Source organism: Pristis pectinata, chromosome 29 (assembly GCF_009764475.1).
Source record: "Pristis pectinata isolate sPriPec2 chromosome 29, sPriPec2.1.pri, whole genome shotgun sequence".
In the NCBI taxonomy this organism is placed as follows: Eukaryota; Metazoa; Chordata; class Chondrichthyes; order Rhinopristiformes; family Pristidae; genus Pristis; species Pristis pectinata.
The window spans coordinates 22,398,018-22,416,911 of NC_067433.1; the positions used below are offsets into that span (position 1 = coordinate 22,398,018).

General features: G+C 47.1%; 1 non-coding gene across 1 annotated transcript; it reads left to right on the forward strand.

Moving 5' to 3' along the window:
* Positions 1-18,504: 18,504 nt before the first annotated feature.
* On the forward strand, positions 18,505-18,586 carry trnal-aag (transfer RNA leucine (anticodon AAG)). Its single transcript has one exon. It is a non-coding gene; the product is annotated as a tRNA-Leu (tRNA).
* The last annotated feature ends 308 nt before the right edge of the window (positions 18,587-18,894 follow it).

Below are 18,894 nucleotides of genomic sequence, written 5' to 3' on the forward strand. Positions count from 1 at the left end.
GATCCCAACGTAATAGGATTCCTCCAGTCCTCACAGAACTCCTCACTAACTGACCGCACCATAAGTCTTCGTCGGACATGAGCCATCTGGGGGCAGGGGACCGTGACCGGCCCGATCGTTCCTATTGCAAACTAGGCTGGCAGAGTGGGGGTGGCAGTAGTGTAAGTAAAAATGAAGAGGAACACATACCTTTCCTTAACCCGGTAACATGTTACATTACCCGATTGCTGTGGACTAGGCATCTGAGAATACCAAGAGATTCCAACAACATTTCTCCCATGCATTCTCAGGTAAGTTTTCCCTGGTTACACGTTCTAAAGTGACATTAGACAATTTCACATGGGTTCAGTTCCCTTCCCCACAAACCCATCACTCCCCTGCAAGTAATTTAACACACCTCGTGGCGGCACACTCACACCTAAACCATCCCCACTAAATCCACATATTCTCTCTGTATAAGAGGTGGTGGCACATGATATCGTGTGCTGTACGATAGCTATCGCACAACCCCATCATTTACCGTTGAAGCAGCAGGAGAAGGACTGGTGGCTCGTGTGCTACTGGTATCTGTTATGGTTCTCTGCAAGAATTTACCCGGCAGCACCCTCCCGTAGGTTCCCTTCTTCCCATTGCACATTGTTTTTGTGTATTCATATTTTAAGAGAGCCCTGGGGCTCCAGCTTGGTGTGGCAACAAAAAGACCTTCCACTGATTCTGCCAAGGGGTAACTAACGGTGCGATTTTCATGTAGTTGCAAATGTGCATTGTAAAACAAATTATCCTCTAACGCCCACACAAGAGTACCGGTCATGGTAAGGAGTCCAAATCTAAGAAACATCATTTTTTCTCCTTCGAACATCATTTACAGTCACTCAGATGAATCCAGCGTACCTGGACCAGTACTTTCACAACTGTAGGAGTTTTAAGTAGGTTCTGAAGGGCCCCTTCCGTCGAGGTCCCAGTTTAGGGCTCTCCCAATCTCGTACCAGTACCGAATCTCCGATGTCCAGGTCAGGCAGTTCCGCGTTCTGTCCTTCCAGTGGTTTAAAGGCGTTCTCCACCTGTGAATAAAGAAGCTTTAGAGAGGACGTAAGTTGTCTGAAATACCTTTGTAGTTCACCCCCATGATGTTAAGAAGCGGGGGGGGGGGGAGGAGAGGGAGGGTAATTATCATGTGGTATATTGCGAAGGGGAGAACCTTCAGCCAATTTAGACCTCTCTCTGATACTAATTTAGTTCATTTATTCTTCAGGGCTCTGTTAGCTCTTTCTACTCCACCCGCTGCCTGAGGGTGGTAGGTGCAATCGAACTGATGTTCGATCTGCAGTGCCTCGCACAACTTCTTTTTTTTATTCTCCCTGTGAAGTGGGGACCATTGTCTGAACTTATCTGTCGGGATACCCCAAACCTTGGTATAATCTCTGCAAGCAATAACTTCACCACCGTTGAGGTCATACTGTTGGTGGTTGGAAAAGCTTCAATCCATCTACTAACTACATCAACAATAATGAGACATTACTTATAACAATGTACACGCGGTAATTCTATAAAATCAAGGTGTATACTTTTAAAAGGACCACCTGGATAGGGTCTTTTTTGCCTGGGGTACACCTCACCCCTTTCTCAGCATTGGTTTGTTGGCATATAAAACAGCATCGTATTTTGCCTTGTGCTGTTTCCACAAATCTGGGGTGCCACCAGGTACGAGGTAAAATGTTACTCATTCCCTGCTTGCCAAGGTAGGTATCAGAAAGAAGACAGTCAAGAAGCATCGGCAACAAGGAATCAGGTATACATACCTGACCTACTGGAGTAGTCCAGAGGTCATGTGGCGCAGAGTGTGTACACCCGTACGCCTTCCATACTTGTTTTTCTGAGTCAGGGGAGTCCCGTTGTAAGTGCTGCACAGTGACCATATCTGGGGTGTCCTGCGTGTCTTTGTTGGCTTGCAAGCAACTGCCTGTTTTCCGCAGTCGAAATGATTTATCGACCCCTGGTGTGCTGCCAATTTAGCCTCTGCGTCTGCCCTGATATTGCCCTGTGTTTCTGAGAAGTGAGGCGAGCAATTAATGATGGCCAATTTGTTAGGGAGGAGTATGGCTGGCTTGGAGGAGGTTCTTTACATAAGCTAAAAGTGGGTTATTCAGGAGCGTTACCTTGTATCAGTTTAAGCGGGCCTGGGTAAGGTGTTGAGTCTGATGGGAGGTCAGGAGTGCTTTTACGGTATGGGAAGAATAAACAACCACTGGCTGTTGCAGGACGATTGGCAAGGAACCAGGATGCCCTGTTTGCAGAATGAATCTATTAAATGGGTTATTCCGTTAACTGCCTCTCTCCTAAGGGGGTACTGTGGGAGGGAAGGTAATTGTGCTCCCGGTCTTACACGGATTTGGACTGGGGTCACTGGGGTGGGACGCGGCCCATGAATCTGGGGGTGGGCTCATCCAAGGGGAGTAATGGGGCTGATGGTAGCGAAACCAGCTTGTCACGGAAAGAAGGGGTGAGAAAATAAGCCAGGGTCCCTTCTGCCAGTATCTGAGGAACTCCTTTAAGGCCTGTGTCTGCCTTTACCTCAAGTGGGTGGGCTGGGAATCCCAGCTTCTTCGGTTTATGACCCTCATTAACTGACAGGGCAATGTGAAGGAACATCAAGCCCGACTGATTCCACGATTCAGTCGGTAGTCGAAATAAAACTGCTGTGCCCTTCTTACCTGCTCAATGAAAGTGTGGATGTTGACAGTTTAAAATCGTGCTGGGTGAGACAAGGAGCTTCGAGGGTCGAGGTATTGGCCCCCGTATCATAAAGGCGATCGGTTTTCCCTCAACTAAGAAATTGGTATTGCTATTGCTAATGGTTTATTATTTTCACTTGTACCGAGGTAGAGTGAAAAACCTGTCTTCCAAACCGATATTACAGGTCAATTCATTACACAGTGCAGTTACATCAAGTTAGTACAAAGTACATTGATGTAGAACAGGTGAAAATAAACAATAACAGTACAGAGTAAAGTGTCACAGCTACAGAGAAAGTGCAGTGCAATAAGGTGCAAGGTCACAACAAGGTAGATCGTGAGGTCATGAGGTCAGAGATCATAGTCCATCTCATTGTTTCATGGAACAGTTCAATAGTCTTATCACTGTGGGGAAGAAGCTTTCCTTAAGTCTGGTGGTACGTGCCCTCAGGCTCCTGTATCTTCTACCCAATGGAAGAGTCGAGAAGAGAGAATGTGCCGGGTGGGTGAGGTCTTTGATTATGCTGACTGCTCCACCAAGACAACGAGAGGTAAAGACAAGAGGTAAAGAGGGGAGGTTGGTGTCCGTAATGCGCTGGGCTGTGTCCACAACTCTCTGCAGCTTCTTGATAGGATGCTTTCGATGGTGTATCGGTAAAAGTTGGTGAGAGTTAAAGGGGACAAGCCAAATTTCTTTAGCCTCCTGAGGAACTAGAGGTGATAGGTTTTTCGTCCGGGTTATCGGTGAGTGCAGGGTACAGGTAATGTTTATTTCCCACAGCTAGTCAGGCGGAAAACGGGTTGCGAGTTGAAACAGGTCGTCATTTTCTGGGGCGTCTAACCTGCCGTTGGAGGTTGTGGGAGCAATTCCGCCGCCAGTGATCAGGTGCCCCGCAAAAGTAACATCCTGTCGACCTGACGCTCGCCAGTGCGGTTTGTTGGGGTCCCATGTGTCCTGAGTAATTACGAGGGGCGGTAATGGCGCGTAAGGGGGTCCGTCTGCTGGGGCTTCTGGGCCTTTGGGGTGCATTGGATACCCTTTATCCACATTCATCATAGGTGGTGCGCCGGGATCTTTAGGGTCGTTATTAACAGTGGTAGAATCGGAGTCATAATTGGTGTCCGGCTGAGGATCTAGTAAAGGTCTGTCCCCTACCAAAAAATTCTGTCGCTTATCTGTGGCCTTAGAGCCGTTCGTATGCGGTCTTTCTCTCTGTCTAAGCTGATTTCTAGTTAGGGACGCAATAGGGCCATGGAGTTGTCCTTGGGACAGGAGTTGGCCAGCTGTTGTTGGTGGTGAGAGAGGAACAGTTTGCGGACTAGTCGTATTATATGGGGGCGGCAGTGTAATTGGGGCGTAGATAGGGGCTGTGGGTCGGACCATCCGATCCTCCTCAGTTTCGTCCGTATTATTACTTTGGAACAACAGGGGCACGCCAGACATGTCGGGAGGTACCTCCACTTTATCCTTATTTTATCAATTTTTATTCCTTCGTTTTTCCTTATCTTTCTGATCTGCCCCTTCCCTCTCCCTTCTTTTTCTCTCAGCATCGTGGTCTCCACACCGAGACTTCAGAACTTCCCAACTCTTCGGATTTCCTTTTTCATCACATACACCAATCCCCCTTCTACGTGCATTATGTTCCCAACTACTCTGTTTATATCTATTTATTAGGTCTTTGGCCGTTTTTATCCAAGTCGATATTAATGTTTTCCATTTTTCCCCCGTATTGTGCTCCCAAATCGCCCTTTCTGCCCTAATGGCCATATTTCATTTCCCTTTTTTACCCGATCGTACGGTACAAATAGCTGCGGTTACGTGTAAGATCGGTCTCTTTCCTTCACAGAGTTCAGGTTCCTGACCATCCCGTGGGGGATTTCCCCTCTTACGAACCGGTCTAAGGCAGGGTAGCAGTACCAGAGAACTTACCTCAAAACTTAGAGTTCAAAACCTTAAAATTCACAAACTTAGAACCCCAAACTGGGGACTCGAACCCCAAACACGAAACTAACTGGGGACTCGAAGCCCGAAAACAACCTAAATGGTGACTCGAACCCCTAACCCAAAACTAACTGGGGACTGGAACTCCGAACCTGAACCTAACTGGGGACTCGAACAGCGGAACGCCTCTTAATGTGGCACGCAGACAGGTTAGCGAGGATTCCGTCAAAGGATATTCGACAAGCGAAGGGATCGATCAGGTGTCCGACTCCCTGAGAGGGATCAAGGTGAATCTTTCCTTGCAAGCCCTTCCGTCTCAGGTAGTCGTTACCCCCGTCGATCACTCATGCCGCTTCCGAAACCTCGTCTTGGACTCCTAGCTGGCTCGCCAAATTGTTGTCTCGATTTTAAGTTCCCACTCCTGTCTGCTGCACAGTGCCACAGATTAATTCTGTTAAAACGCGTTTATTAGCAGTATACTGCCGGAGAGTTCTCCTCAAACTCTCATATAGAGCCTTTATCGGAGGTCTCCACAATACAGATGGACAGACATTAATTTATACAGTCCTTTTCACACACTTAAACAATGTAGTTACACCAATTTCAGTTGGGAAGCCTAAGGTTCAAAGACAACCATCATACTCATTGTTTCATACAAACCTCACACTTATTGTTTTAAGGGTGGCCTCACACTTATTGTTTGCAGACAAACCACCTGGTCTTGAGTCAGGGGCTTGCGTGCGTAGTATTTTTTCATTAGCTATATTCATTATATGTACGGTCGCTATTTATTAACCTCACCTGTCCCCTCCCTGTGAGTGATTCTGTCCCCTCCATGTGTGTTCCTGCTCCTGCCTTGAGTGATCCTGTTCCTCCCTGTGTGTGCCCCTGCCGCGTCCCTGTGAGTGTTCCTGGCCCTGCCTGTGATTGTCCCTGCCCATTCCCTATGAGTGTTCCTGGCCCAGCCTGTGAGTAATCCTGTCTCTCCCTGTATATGTCCCAGCCACTTCCCTTTGAATGACCCTCCCTCCGTAAGTGTTCCTGCCCCCCTGTGAATATCCCTGCTGCCTCACTGTGAGTGACCCTGTCCACTCCCTGTGAGTGTTCTTGCCCCTCCCTGTGTGTGTTCCTGACACTGCCTGTGAGTTTCCTACCCCTCTCTGTGAGTGTTCCTTCTTCCTCCCTAATAGTGTTCCTGCCCCCACCATGAGTGTCCCTTCCCCCTCCCTATGAGTGTTCCCGTTCCCTGCCTGTGAGTGTTTCTGCCCCCTCACTGTGAGTTGCTAACCACTCCCTGTGATTGTCCCTGTCCCTTCGCTGTGAGTGTTCGTGCCCCTGCCTGTGTTTCTGCCCCCTCCCTGTGAGTTCCTAACCACTCCCTATGATGTCCCTGTCCCCTCCCTGTGAGTGTTCCTGCCCATCCCTGTGAATATTCCTGCCGCTATCCCTGAATGTCCCTGTCCCCCCGTGAGTGTTGTTCTCCTCTCCCTGTGAGTGTTCCCGCTTCATTCTCTGAATGTTCGTGCTCCCTCCCTGTGAGTGTTCCTGCCCCATTCCTTGTGAGTGTTACTGCCCCTCCATTTGTGTCTCTGCCTCTGTCTATGGGGTGTTTCGGTTGCCTCTGTGTACACTAGTCCCTGAAATTGTATGTTCCTATGTCTACCTGCCTTTCTCTTTCTTTTCCTTTCTCTGAATGCCTGAGCATGATTTCTTTTGACCATGATTGTTCCTGCTTCCATCTTTGCATTCTTCCCTCTGTCAGTGAGTGTGCCTGCCTATGTCAGTCAGTGTCCTGTCTTTGTCAGTGTTGATGTCTCACTCTTGTGCTGCGCCTCTCCATGTGTGGAGTTCTGAAAGCCTCTGACGGTGCCTGCATCTGCAGCTGCCTGAATGTTCCTGGATGTGTCTCTGTGGCCTTGACCCTGCTTTTCAGTTCTCCACCTCTGACACTGAGCGTGTCAGCCTCTGAAATTGTTTGTGACTGACATGGTTTGCAGTTATGTCTCTACATCTGTGTGTGAGTGTCTGTGGGGTGCCTCCCGGCCCCTAACTCTCTGTACACTTGTCCCTCAAATTGTGTGTGCCTTTGTCTGCCTGCTTTTTTCTCTCTCTCTCCCATTCGCCTGCCTGCCTGTTTGTGATTTCCTCTGTCTGGGCAGGTCCCTACCGCTCTCTTTCTGGGGGTCCCTGTGTCTTGTTTCTGAGTGTTACTGGTTCTCTCCCTGAGTGTCCTTGCCTCTGTCTGTGAGTGTCCCTGCCTCTGTCCATCAGTATTCCTGCTTCTGTCTTTCAGTGCCCCTGCCTCTGTCAGACAGTGTTTCTGCTTCTGTCTCTGACTGTCCCTGGCTCTATCTCTGAGTGTCCCTGTTTCTGGTCATCAGTGCCCTTGCCTCTATCCGTGAGTTTCCCTGCCTCTGTCAGACAGTGTTTCTGCTTCTGTCTCTGAATGTCCCTGGCTCTGTCTCTGAGTGTTCCTGTTTCTGTCTGTCAGTGTTCATCCTCGCTATGGTGCTGTGCCTCTCTGTGTGTGGTGTTATGCCTGCCTTTGATGTGTCTACATCTGCATCTCCTGAATATTCCTGAATGTGTGCCTGATTGGGAAGGAACCTGGCTTTATGTGCTCCACCAGTGACATTGAGAATGACAGCCTCTGAATTTGTTTGTGACTGACGTGGTTTACAATTTCGTCTGTTTATCTGTGGTGAGAGTACCTGTCTCTCTCTGTGGAGTGCCGCTTCTGCCCCTGACTCTGTATGTAACTGTTCCTAAAGTTGTGTGTACTTGTGTCTGACTGACGTTCTATCTCTTCCATTCCCCTGCCAGTGCATGATTTCATTTGTCATTTCATGTTCCTGAATGTGTCACTGAGTGTCCCTGCCTCTGTTCATAAGTGTCCCTGCCTCTGTCTGGCAATTTCCCTGCCTCTGTCACTGAGTGTGTCTGCTTCTGTCATTCAGTGGTCCTGTCTCTGTCATTGAGTGCCCCTGGTTTTGTCAGTGGGTGTCCCTGTCTCTGTTATTCAGAGTTCATTTCTCCCTCTTGTGCTCTACCTGTCTGTGTGTGGAGTTCTGCCTACCGCTGAATGTGTCTGCATCTGCAGCTCCTCAATATTCCTGAATGTTTCTCTGTGGCCTTAGCCCTGCCTGTAAGTTATCCACCTCTTGACATTTAGAACGTCAGCTTCGGAATTTATTTGTGACTACCACGGTTTGTAGTTTTTTTCTGTCCATTTGTGTGTGCGTGCACAAGCCTCTGTATATGGGGTGTTTCCCCTTTCCCTGATCTGTGGATACTTTTCCCTCAAATTGGGTATGCCTGTGTCTGCCTGCTTTTCGCGCTCTCTCTCCTTTTGTGCATGCTTTCTTCTGTCCATGCATGATCCTGAATGTGTCAATGCCTCTGTCTGTGAATGAACATGCCTCTGTCCGTGATTGTTCATGCCTCTGTCACTGAGTGTCCCTGCCTCTGTCTGTGAGAGACCCTGCCTCTGTCAGTGAGTGCGCATGCCTATGTCTGTGCGTGTTCCTGCATCTTCGCGTGCCTGTTTCGTCACCATGTGTTCATCTCTCTCAATTACCTGGTTCTTCACCCCTCTGTATCTCAGTCCATCAAGTACAAAGTCCGCCTATCTCATATCACTCGCTCTCCCTGTATTGTTCTATGGCAGGTTTTCTGTTCAAATTAATTTTCAAATTCAGTGCTGGTTTTGTTATCACATGCGCAAGTGCACAAATACATGTATGCCCAGGTGCAATGAACATTTTACTTCCAGCAGCATCACAGGTACATAGCATCATATCAGCAGCATTCACAAGAAAGTGTTATCAAAATCCAAACTCATTGCTACAGGAGTGCCTGCTTCGCTGTCCGTGTCCGTGCTCCTGTCTCATCATGTATCTGACCGTCCCTTTGTGTTTGCCTGTATCTGCCTACCCCACTCTCTGCTGTGCCCGTCTGTGCAAGTTTTCCTCTGTCTGTGCAAAAATGCCCTGTCTTCAAGCACCTCCTCCTTTTGATGGTAATTTGTCCTGGAACTCCACCGGCCCTTCCCAGAATCTTTCAGCTGCACTCTGTTTCTCCACAGTGGAGACAGATGAGAAGTATGAATTCAAGCCGTCACCTGCAACTGCCTGTGTGGGCGCCGGCCTCACCCTTATAGTATGCGTCCGCCTCTTCATCCGCTCCTCTCCATTCGCTGTCTCCCTGTTTATTTGCGTCTTTGTGCTCCGCTCCAGTAGACATGAAAATCCCCTACCGCGTTTTCCTGCAGCAAGCGGACGACTCAGTGCGCATGTCCCATCAGCCAGCAGCTCAGAGGGCGGGCTTTGCTCCAGACGTCACTGGAGAGACAGTTGACCCAGTGACGGCCGTTGAGGAGACCGTAACTTGCGGATCTGGAGCCGCAGCGGCGACGCTCGGGCGGTGGGACAGGAGGAATGAACCTGGGGCGCTGGGAGCGTAGCTGCTGCTCCCCGCGCTCCCAGACGAGTCTTCCGTCGACTCCACTACGTCGCTTCGTTCCCCACGGGTCGGAGGGCGGCTCACAATGGAGAACACACACGGCCGCTTCTTCCGTCCGGATACCGCTGGTGCGCAGTCTCAATGTTCAGCAGCTGTTGCGTTCTGGGAATGTAGGCACTGAGTGGTGCAAAGCAGAGCGAGAAACTGAGAGCTTGGAGACGGGAATAGCTCATAGTGAGCCAGCTCGTTTCATCACCTCAGATTGCAAATCGCCTGCTAGGCATGAACGACTTTTCAAATCACTGCCACTGTTCTAATGTGCGAAACACAGGTGTCAAATAATGCACATCATGATCCCACAAACAGTAGCCAAGCTGTAACTCTGATCATTGATTATTCCGACGTTGGTTGAGAGATAAACATTGGTCTGCAACGGAAATGATGGTTTACTCCAGAATCACGTGACAAACTTACTGTGTACAGGGCAGCCGTAGACCTCAGGATTGTCCTTGCACCAGCACTACACTCCCTGCAGTCCGTCCCTCCAACAGCCCTGCCCTTCTGATTGGACGGATCTCCCTAAATCTCATGTTCCCCTGAAAGAATTTCCTCGCTGAGGACTGGAAGCCTTTAACTCCTTTAACCCTTTAGTTCTGCAATCTGTTTCATGTCCTCTAAGAATTTCCGACTTAGAAACTCCGGTTGCTTTGAGATGCATTCCGTGTGAAAACCTAGAAAACGAATAGCTTACGGAAATAACGGAGATAGCTTAGTTATCCAGACTTTCTTTTTAAAAAAAGTATTTTCGCCCTGTTTTATTTACACTGATACTCGGAGCTCTGGTGTACAAGGTGCCGGCTGTTTATATATAGCGAGCCCGGCTTCATGATCTTCAATCACCGGCCTCCTGTGTTAAACTGACCCCCAAATCACTCTAAGAATATTGCATGTTTGTGTCGCTGCTCTGATCCGCTCCCTCATGACACCGTCAGCGCCAAAGCCGGATTCTGTGGTATGACTGTAAACATGTTGGTCATTGGGTCACTGTCCGTCACCGGTGGAAAAAGGTTGAAACCTTTCTCCAGCTTTGGCTTCCTCCAAGAACGGACCGGCTTCACTGAACTCCCTCCTCCTGTTTTATTTTCAACTTGCTGCGGATTCCATTTTCTATGTAAATGTTGTCTTAGGACGGCGTGGTTTCTGTAGTGTAGCGGTTTCTGTAGTGTAGTTCGATCCTGGGCAGGACCATAATTTTGGATCCTGCTTCAGGTAGTGAGGCGATTGAGTCTTTTTGTCGCTCCCATTCACCTTGGAACAGCGGCCATAATGGTTGCTCTGAAGTCAGGAACTCTTGATTCAGTTCAATTCCGCACAACTGGTATGAAACCAAAATGCTGCCCATCGTGTTTGCTCTCCCTCTATCTCTGTAGCTCTCTCACTTTGTTTCCCATAAACTCCTTCACTCCAACTATGTTTGTATCACGCTCTCTGTTTTATTCTCTCACTTCCTGAAGGAGACAGTTATTTTGGACTGAAGGAAGGAAAAACACCTCGATTCAGATGGTCTCCCATGTGACCGCTGTGAAGACTCCGTCAGTGACTGCAGTTATCACAGAGACAGTTCGAATTCTGCAAATATAAGGATGCATTGAACATGGGGAAAAGCAGAAAACTGTCTTGAATTGGACCAAACAGGATCTTGTGGAATGTAGGAGCGAGCTCGGGACGACCAGCCTGATCGTGCTCCAATTGATTCTACTTTTTGTCACCTTCCAGTCTTTTCCTCACAAGCAAATTCCTCATCTCCCCGTCTACACTACCTCTCTCTCTCTTTCCCTCACTCTCACTCTCTCACTCACTCTCACTTCTCTGCTCCGCCTTCCTATTCCGTCCATGGCTGCATATCTCCCTACACCCTTCTATCTCTCCTTCACTCGTTGTTATTCATTCTGCGCCATTGATTCCTTCCTGTCTCTCAGATATCAAGAAATCTGTCTTTCTATTTCTGACACGCAGCTTGTAAGCATCAATATTGTCCCACAAAATAACCAGACACATTAAAAACAGAGTCAGTGACTAAATCTACGCTTACGAATGATGTAGCGGTGGGATAGCGAGGGTTTGGTGTACCGGCTGATGCTACAGGGAACAGGAGGCCGGACGGGGAAATACCAACAGTTACTGGCCAGTGAACAACACAGGCAGTTCTGAGGACAGACTGACTAGCAGTGGGTCCAACGCTCACAGGAAATGTGTGGAGGTTGAGCGTGTGCCAACAACCAGGACCTAGCGACAGACCAGGACTCAAAGACATGCCGGGACCTCAGAATCTCGGAGATACCGGGCAATAACTGGATGTTCACATCACCGAGAGTTGGTGAGTTGGCTGGGGATGGATATCAGCAGTCAGTAACAGAGAGAAAAGAATGAGACAGACGGATGAATATGTAAATATTCTGTTCTTTTCCTCCACCCAGAACTGCGACTGACAATGGTATTCGTCTTATGTTTCGGCCCCGTTCTTTGATGTCACACATCCTCATTGACATCCACTTTGAGGATATTTGCCAGCAGGCCGATCCAAGCAGCTTTGCAGTCTGCAGGAATGGGCACTTTACATGAACAAAGGTGAGAAACAGGATGAGTTATTAATGGGAAGAGAACGAGAAAAGCTTTACCAGTCGGCACTGTCTCAGCTAAATAGTTTTATCGGAGCGTGTCTGTGAAGAGACGGGTCTCGAGTCACTGTGTGATCGGCAGTAATATGGACCCGTTCAATAAAGATAGTCAGGCGGCTCCCAGGCACGGCTGATGCGGAGAACGACAGCTCTCCTCCGGCAGTGGCTGGATTAGAGAGCAGCGATCCTGCGCCATTGCTGAGGCGATCCGGCTGGTTCTGGCTCGTGCACTCCACGGGCCCGTACAACGATCTGTGTTGGTTTATTGATTATAAATACCCAGAGACCCCGTTTACATTCTCGTCTCTGCTGATCTGTCAGGAAAATCAAGCTCGAAATGCGGCGATTGACTTCATGTGCCGAGGGGAAAACTACTGGTGGCACGGGAATCTGAACACGCTTTGATAAATTCAGCAAAATGAGAGCGTTGAATGCCGAATGTATAAACGACGATCTGCCGTGACTCGGATTCGAACAGTGGTTTCTGCGGCCACAACGCAGTGTGCTAACCACTATACGATCACGGCCTCACACATGATCTGTGCGCTTTCTGCACTGTCAACCCCTCTGAATCCGGTGTGACTTACTTATTGACGCTCCGCTGACCAAAATCGCGCTGCCCGTCCGCTCTGTCACAGTGTCAGACACAGAAAATACTGGAAATGCTCGGCTGATCAGCCGGATCTGCGGCAAGACGAACAGAGTCAGTGTTAAGGACCCGATATCCGTCGACAGAACTGAAAAGGAGGCCAAGAAAGTTTCTGCAGTGAGAGATTGGGAGTGGGTTGTCACCGACAAGGTAAAGCCGGGTTGACGTTGCGGACAAAACAAACTGCTGGAGGAACACAACGGGTCAAGCAGCATTTGAGAAAGGGCAAAGGATAGATGACATTTCTGGTCGATACCCTAGAGATGAACTTTGATCTGGGGGTTGGCTGTGAACAAAGTTATCTGGTCAATGTGTGAATACGTGCAGTTAGGGGTGAGAAAATTGACAAAAGACCCCAGACAAAAGAAGGTCGGAGTTGGGAAACGCAGATCAGCAAAGCAATCCAGTCGATGATGCTGGCCATGTGCTCCAGTCCCAGAGGGAAAATAAACAAGCGACTGTCACAGATGGTTGAATGATACAGACGAAGAAATCAAGCTAACAATTCCTATTCGAGTGTAGGGCAAGGCTATCAGAAATGGGGATCGTTAGTTGATGAGGAGAATTAAGAAAGCTCAGGAAAATGAATGAGGTCTCAGCAGCTGGGATGAAGCGAATCGCTGTAGAGGTATAAGGAATGTGGGAGTACACTTTGAAAGGGAAATCAGGAGAGCAAAAGGGGGCAAAAACATAGATTTGGTGATGAGGTCAAGGAGAATCCTGAAATATTCTGTGGATTTTAAGAGCAAAATGCAACAAGGGCGAGAATGTCCATTTAATGATCAGTGAGGTGTGGACTCAGAGGAGAGGTGGGTGAGATCTTAAATGGATATCTCTCTTCTGCATTTAGCATGGAGAAGTTTATGGAAGCTAGGGCGTTTCGAAAGCTGATCGTGATATTTTCAATCACATCCACATGACAAAGGTGGAGACACTGGGCGTCTTAAAGCGCACAATGGAGTTTAATTCACCGGACCTGACAACGGGTCGCCTATGATACTGAGGAAAGGCAGGGAAGAAATTTATGGGACGCTCGCAGTGATTTTTGTAACATCGTTAACCAGGTTAAATTAACGGAATGCGAGATGGTGCCTAATCTTGCACCTTTACTTCATAAGGGCTGCAAGGGCAAGCCAGGGAACTACAAACCGGTGAAGTGACTTATGATGGAAAAGTTACTTGAAGGAATTCCGAGAGGCAGGATCTACCTGCATTTGTGAAGACAAGGACTCAACAGGGATTGCCAGCACGGCTTTGTGCCGAGGTAGCTGCCTGACGAATTTGATTGATGTTTTAAGAGATGACCACGAAGAACTACAAGGCCAGGGCGTTTATATTTGAGGACCATGGATTTTACCAAGGCATTTGAAAATGTCCCGCGTGGTAGGGTGTGCAGGAAGATTGGATCACATGACACTCAGTGAGAACGAGTCAATTGGATGCTAATTTTGTGTGTTGCTGGAAGTCGGTGTCCGGTGCTGGAGTGTTCCCTTTTCATTGGAAGCCTGTGACCGGTGGCGTTCCGCATGGATCTGTGCCGTGTCCGTTTTCTGTCACATCTATATTGGCGATAGAGATGAAAATTAAGGTGGCATTTTTATTACTTGTGCGGGATAAACCAATATTGGTGAGTTAATGAAGAACGTTATCTGAGACCACAACAGGACCTCGATCAACTGGGAATGTGGGCCAAGGAATGACCAATGGAATTTAATTGGGACAAGCATTTTGTGATGGGAAACCAGGGTAGGACTTACACAGTAAATGGGAGGTCCCTGTGCACTGTTGTAGAAGACAGAGACCTCGGAGTATAAGAGCATAGTTTCCGGAATTTGACAACACAGACAGACAGGTTGGTGGAAACGATGTTTTTTACGCTTGTTCTCCTCAGTCAGGACACTGGGTACTAAGTTCAGACGTCACGTTAGAGCTGCACGTGACGTTGGTGATACTAAACGTGGAGACTTGTGTGCCAGTCTGGCCGACTCGCTGCAGGGAAGATGTCGTTACCCTGTGGAGGGTGAAGAAAATATTCACAAGGATATTGCCCTAACTGGACAGCTTCACTTTTCGGGAGAGACTAGATAAGCTGGGGCTTTTTCCGCTAGAGCAACGGAGGCTGAGGAATGACTTCATGGAGGTTTATGAAATCATAAAGGGCATAGATTATTTGGATTATTACCCTCTCTTTTTTTTGGGTAGGATAGACTGCAAAATAAGGGCATAATTATCAGGTGACAGTGGAAAGGTTGAAGGGAGATCTTATGGACAAATTGTTCACACAATGGTGAATTTCTTAATGGAATGGGCTACCCGATGGGGTGGAGAGACGGGTGCAAGTACAAATTAAAAATACATCCATGGAGGAAAGGTTTCGAGGAACATGGGCCCAACTCAGGCAAATTTGACTTGATATGGCCGGTTACTTCGTTAGCATGGACGTATTGGGCCGAAAGGCCTGTGATCGCTGAGGAGAATAAAGACCTGTTTTAGATAACTCGACCCCCATCTCCTCTCTCTTTCAGTACATTGGTTCTGCTTCCTGCCACAGAGCTCAAAACATTCATTCCTATTTCTGCCAATTTCTACCTGGTTCCACCTTCACATGGACCGTCTCTTACACTTCCCTTTACTTTTTCGTCTCACTTTTCATTTTAAATTTCGCCGTGTTGCTTTACAGCTCTGCTGGCAACACGAGAAAATGATTCTCTGAAAACAAATGTTACCAAATCGTGAAATTATGAAAACTGCAGAGAACCGACGAAGGCGACGCCTTGAAATATCGAAGATTGGTTGAGAGCCCACCACACGATAAATTAAATTGTTAATTCTAATTAATTCTAATCCATCAATTGGAAAGCGTTGTTAATGTCCAGAAACATCGTGCAATCAATTAACAGGGAAAGCGCAGAATAGGAAGGGGAATCAAGTTTTCGATTTGTGTCGCTGCACCGTGATAGAATCGGTCGATGAGCATTGACAGCAGCTGTTTCTGTGGCGCAATCGGCCAGCACGTTCGGCTGTTAACTGGAAAGTTGTTGGTTCGAGCCCACACAGGGATGATGAACTTAGGTTTTCTCCCCGACATTCAACTCTTTTGGTGACGCTGAAAGAGGTGAGAGTTTGAAATGGTGTCTACCTTGGTGAATGTGGGAACACAACATGCATTTTCGATGGAATTTATATTATATGGAACTTATGTTTGTAATTGGAATCACATGGATCCTATGGCAGACAAAGAATGAAAATAACCAAACAAACAAAATGAAACATTGCGGGTTTCTGACTCTGAAAGTCCACCAGAGAATGCCGGATTGCTCTGTTGGTCAAAGACCGCGAGTTTCCACGTGTGGATAACGTGTGGGATTTCTGAACAGTTAATTTCTTCTCCCTTCACAGATCATATTTCCGTTTTACTTTTCTTTTAGCATAATTCCAAAGACGGAAAGGTTAGGAGCCGTGGGCATATTATGATGGCGCAGGAAGAGTGGCAACATTTTCGGGCTGTCCCCAGCACATTCTCAGTAACGCAAAAAGAAGAATTTGACTGTGTTTCGATGTAAATGTGACTAATAAATAAATACATCTTAGCTTAGCTTATCTTGTCTTAATTCTACACTCGATCAAGAGTCTATATTCTAACCAATTTATGTTCATATTTTTCAACATGAACAATAAGCATTGTAATGGAAATTGGACAAGAATTGTGATTTCAGTCATTATTCCACTGATGATGCTCGTTCATCATTTAATGGCTCCTCGGTGTTTTTCGGAAATATTATCAACCGACTGCGATGCTTAGAAAATAAAATGGGCCGCATAAACATGAGCCATACTGCGGTACATGCAAGGAGACATCGAGGGATATAGCAGGAAAGCAGGTTTTTCAGTCCACCGAGACCCCAAGAAACATTCACCACCAACATACGCCAATCTTTACTTATTCTTCCCATATTCCTCTCAATTATCTCCAGATTCTATCCGTCACCGACACACTGTGGACATGTCACGGTGACAATTAAGCTACCAGCCTTCGTGTCCTTGGGACATGGGAGGAAGGCGGTGAACGTGCAGGAAACACACACAGTCATAGGTGCAACTGCACACCGCATCCAGACAGGACGGGGTGAGTATTGAACCCGGATCCAATACGTCTGGGCTCGGTCAAGCAATAAACAACGCTTTGGACTTCTATCGTGCGAATTTATTTCAAACAGAACCACTTGTTGCTTTGCAACTGAATGGTGCTGTGATTTCAAGCACGGCTTTGAGGGTATTCCTTCATAGCGTGGGCTTGGCAAGCATGTTCCTGATTTTGCTCGCAATCCAGTCGATATCAGTTATTTTCTCAGCGATGCTGGAGAAGATTTACTGTGCAGCGCCCTCTGCAAGAGGAGAAACGCACGCTTATCTCCTCCACGTCGACTCAAAAATGCTGCTGCGTCATCAGAAATTTGTGTCTTCTCATTGTTTCCAAAATACTATAGAGGAATCCGGCGCTGCAATATGGTTTTGTCGCTTCTTCAGTGAAAGAAGAAAAGAAAGCGGACGCAAGTCTGCGTTTGACGAAATGCGATGTTCTCTTCAGTAGCTTTTGCCATGTGCATCAAAGAGGGTGCCTGTATGCTCTGTAGCGCAATGGATACAGTGATGAACTTCTAATAATGCGTTATTGAAGCAATTCAAAGGTTGTGGTTTCGAGTCCCACCAGAGTCAGTATTTTGTTCGAATACGCTACTACGATTAAACAAGGTCAGAACTCGGGTAGGTGATGACACCACCTGATGTTGTATAATCTGGAAATCCAGTTCATGGATTGAAATAATCGAATCGTTCACTTAATCACGGGAAGGAGATGATTATTTTCTCTCAGAGCGTCCGAGTCTGTGGAACGTCTCGGCAAAATTGCTGCGGATACTGAGCCTTTGATTATTTCAAAGACGGGGGTGATAAATATTTGACAATAAGGGGGCTGTTATGATTACGAGGTTGGCTGGAATGCAGAGTTAAATGACTGAGCGTCTGGGTGCTTGTCGGTCTTTCCGATATGCACGGATATTTGTGTCCAGGTCAATGTTTTATATTTTTGGTTGTCTTGAGTTTTGATCAACTTCTTCCATTTCGTTAATGTTGCAGTGTTGATAAGTTTTGACAGTTCTGTTGTTCTGTTCATTGTAATTCAAACATGTTATGACGAAAAATCTACACATTTGTCTTCTGTAATTCTATAACCTGTCTCCTCACAATATTCAAGCGCACAGTTTATGTGGTTCCCAATCCCCGCAGAATCTCCGTTTCAAAATGGTAAGCTTTATTACTTCTTTGAACTAAAAACTCAGACTGAGAGGGCAAACGGTAGAACAGTACAGACGGAACTGTTTCTGGTGTGGTGCATGTTTTGCTGATTGCAGTAAAGGCAACGGCGTGTAACCGTCGTTAAATCATAAAGACTTCATGAAGATACGGTCAATATCGGACGTTTCTGTACATGTGTTCGCACACAATAGAACGGTTGTGAATAACCCAGAGAGGGTCCATAAGAGATTTTCTGGAATCGCTGCCAATATGAGTGATTTCATTTGCAATTTTAAGCTGCGGAAGCTGTGATTGCTTCATTTCGATGATAAAATTAAGAGCACACTTAATGAACATCTTGATGTACATGACCATGTCTCTCTGAAGGTAACAGCGGTGGTGAGGTCACTCTTTTCATCCGCTGGAAATGTCTGAGTTGAACCCTTTTGACCCATGTCGATACTGAGAGTACTCATGAAAATGAACGTCACTGCACTGATGTCTGGGAAAAAACATCGTGGTTTGCCAGCTTGCTGTCTGCCGTGACAACCGTTTACCACTTTTGTCTCCGGCCCACTTTGAAGAGATTTTGGATGGATTGGAAAACCGGAAGCCGCATAAAGCCTTAAACAATGTACTTGGGACAAATAGTTTCTAATTAAACACGGAGGGTGCAGAACATTCAAGATTAACATGTTCAACCAATTAGCGTTGTTATTTAATGAACGAAAAATAACTTCGTTGTGTGGTAGTGTGGCCGAGCGGTCTTAGGCACTGGATTAAGGCTCCAGTATCCACGGAGGCGTGGGTTCGAATCCCACCACTGCCAGTGGGTTCAAACCTACTGCACCCAAGTTTACCTGTTGCAATATTAAAATGCATTGGGAAATGTTTTGCAGTACAAAATCTAAAAAAAAATCACAAATCACCGTGACGATGACCGTGCATTGGTGCCAGGGTCAATGATCTCCTGAAGGGCTGAAGGGTAGTCCTGAGTTGTTGGGGGAAATTGTGGACAGGTATTGATCGTGACCCATATTTATACGAAACAAATGGGTGTAGAAGTATGCAATATCTATCTGCATTCCAACTCATATCGGTAGCGCTGCTTCTACCGTGCCTTGAAGTACACAGCAA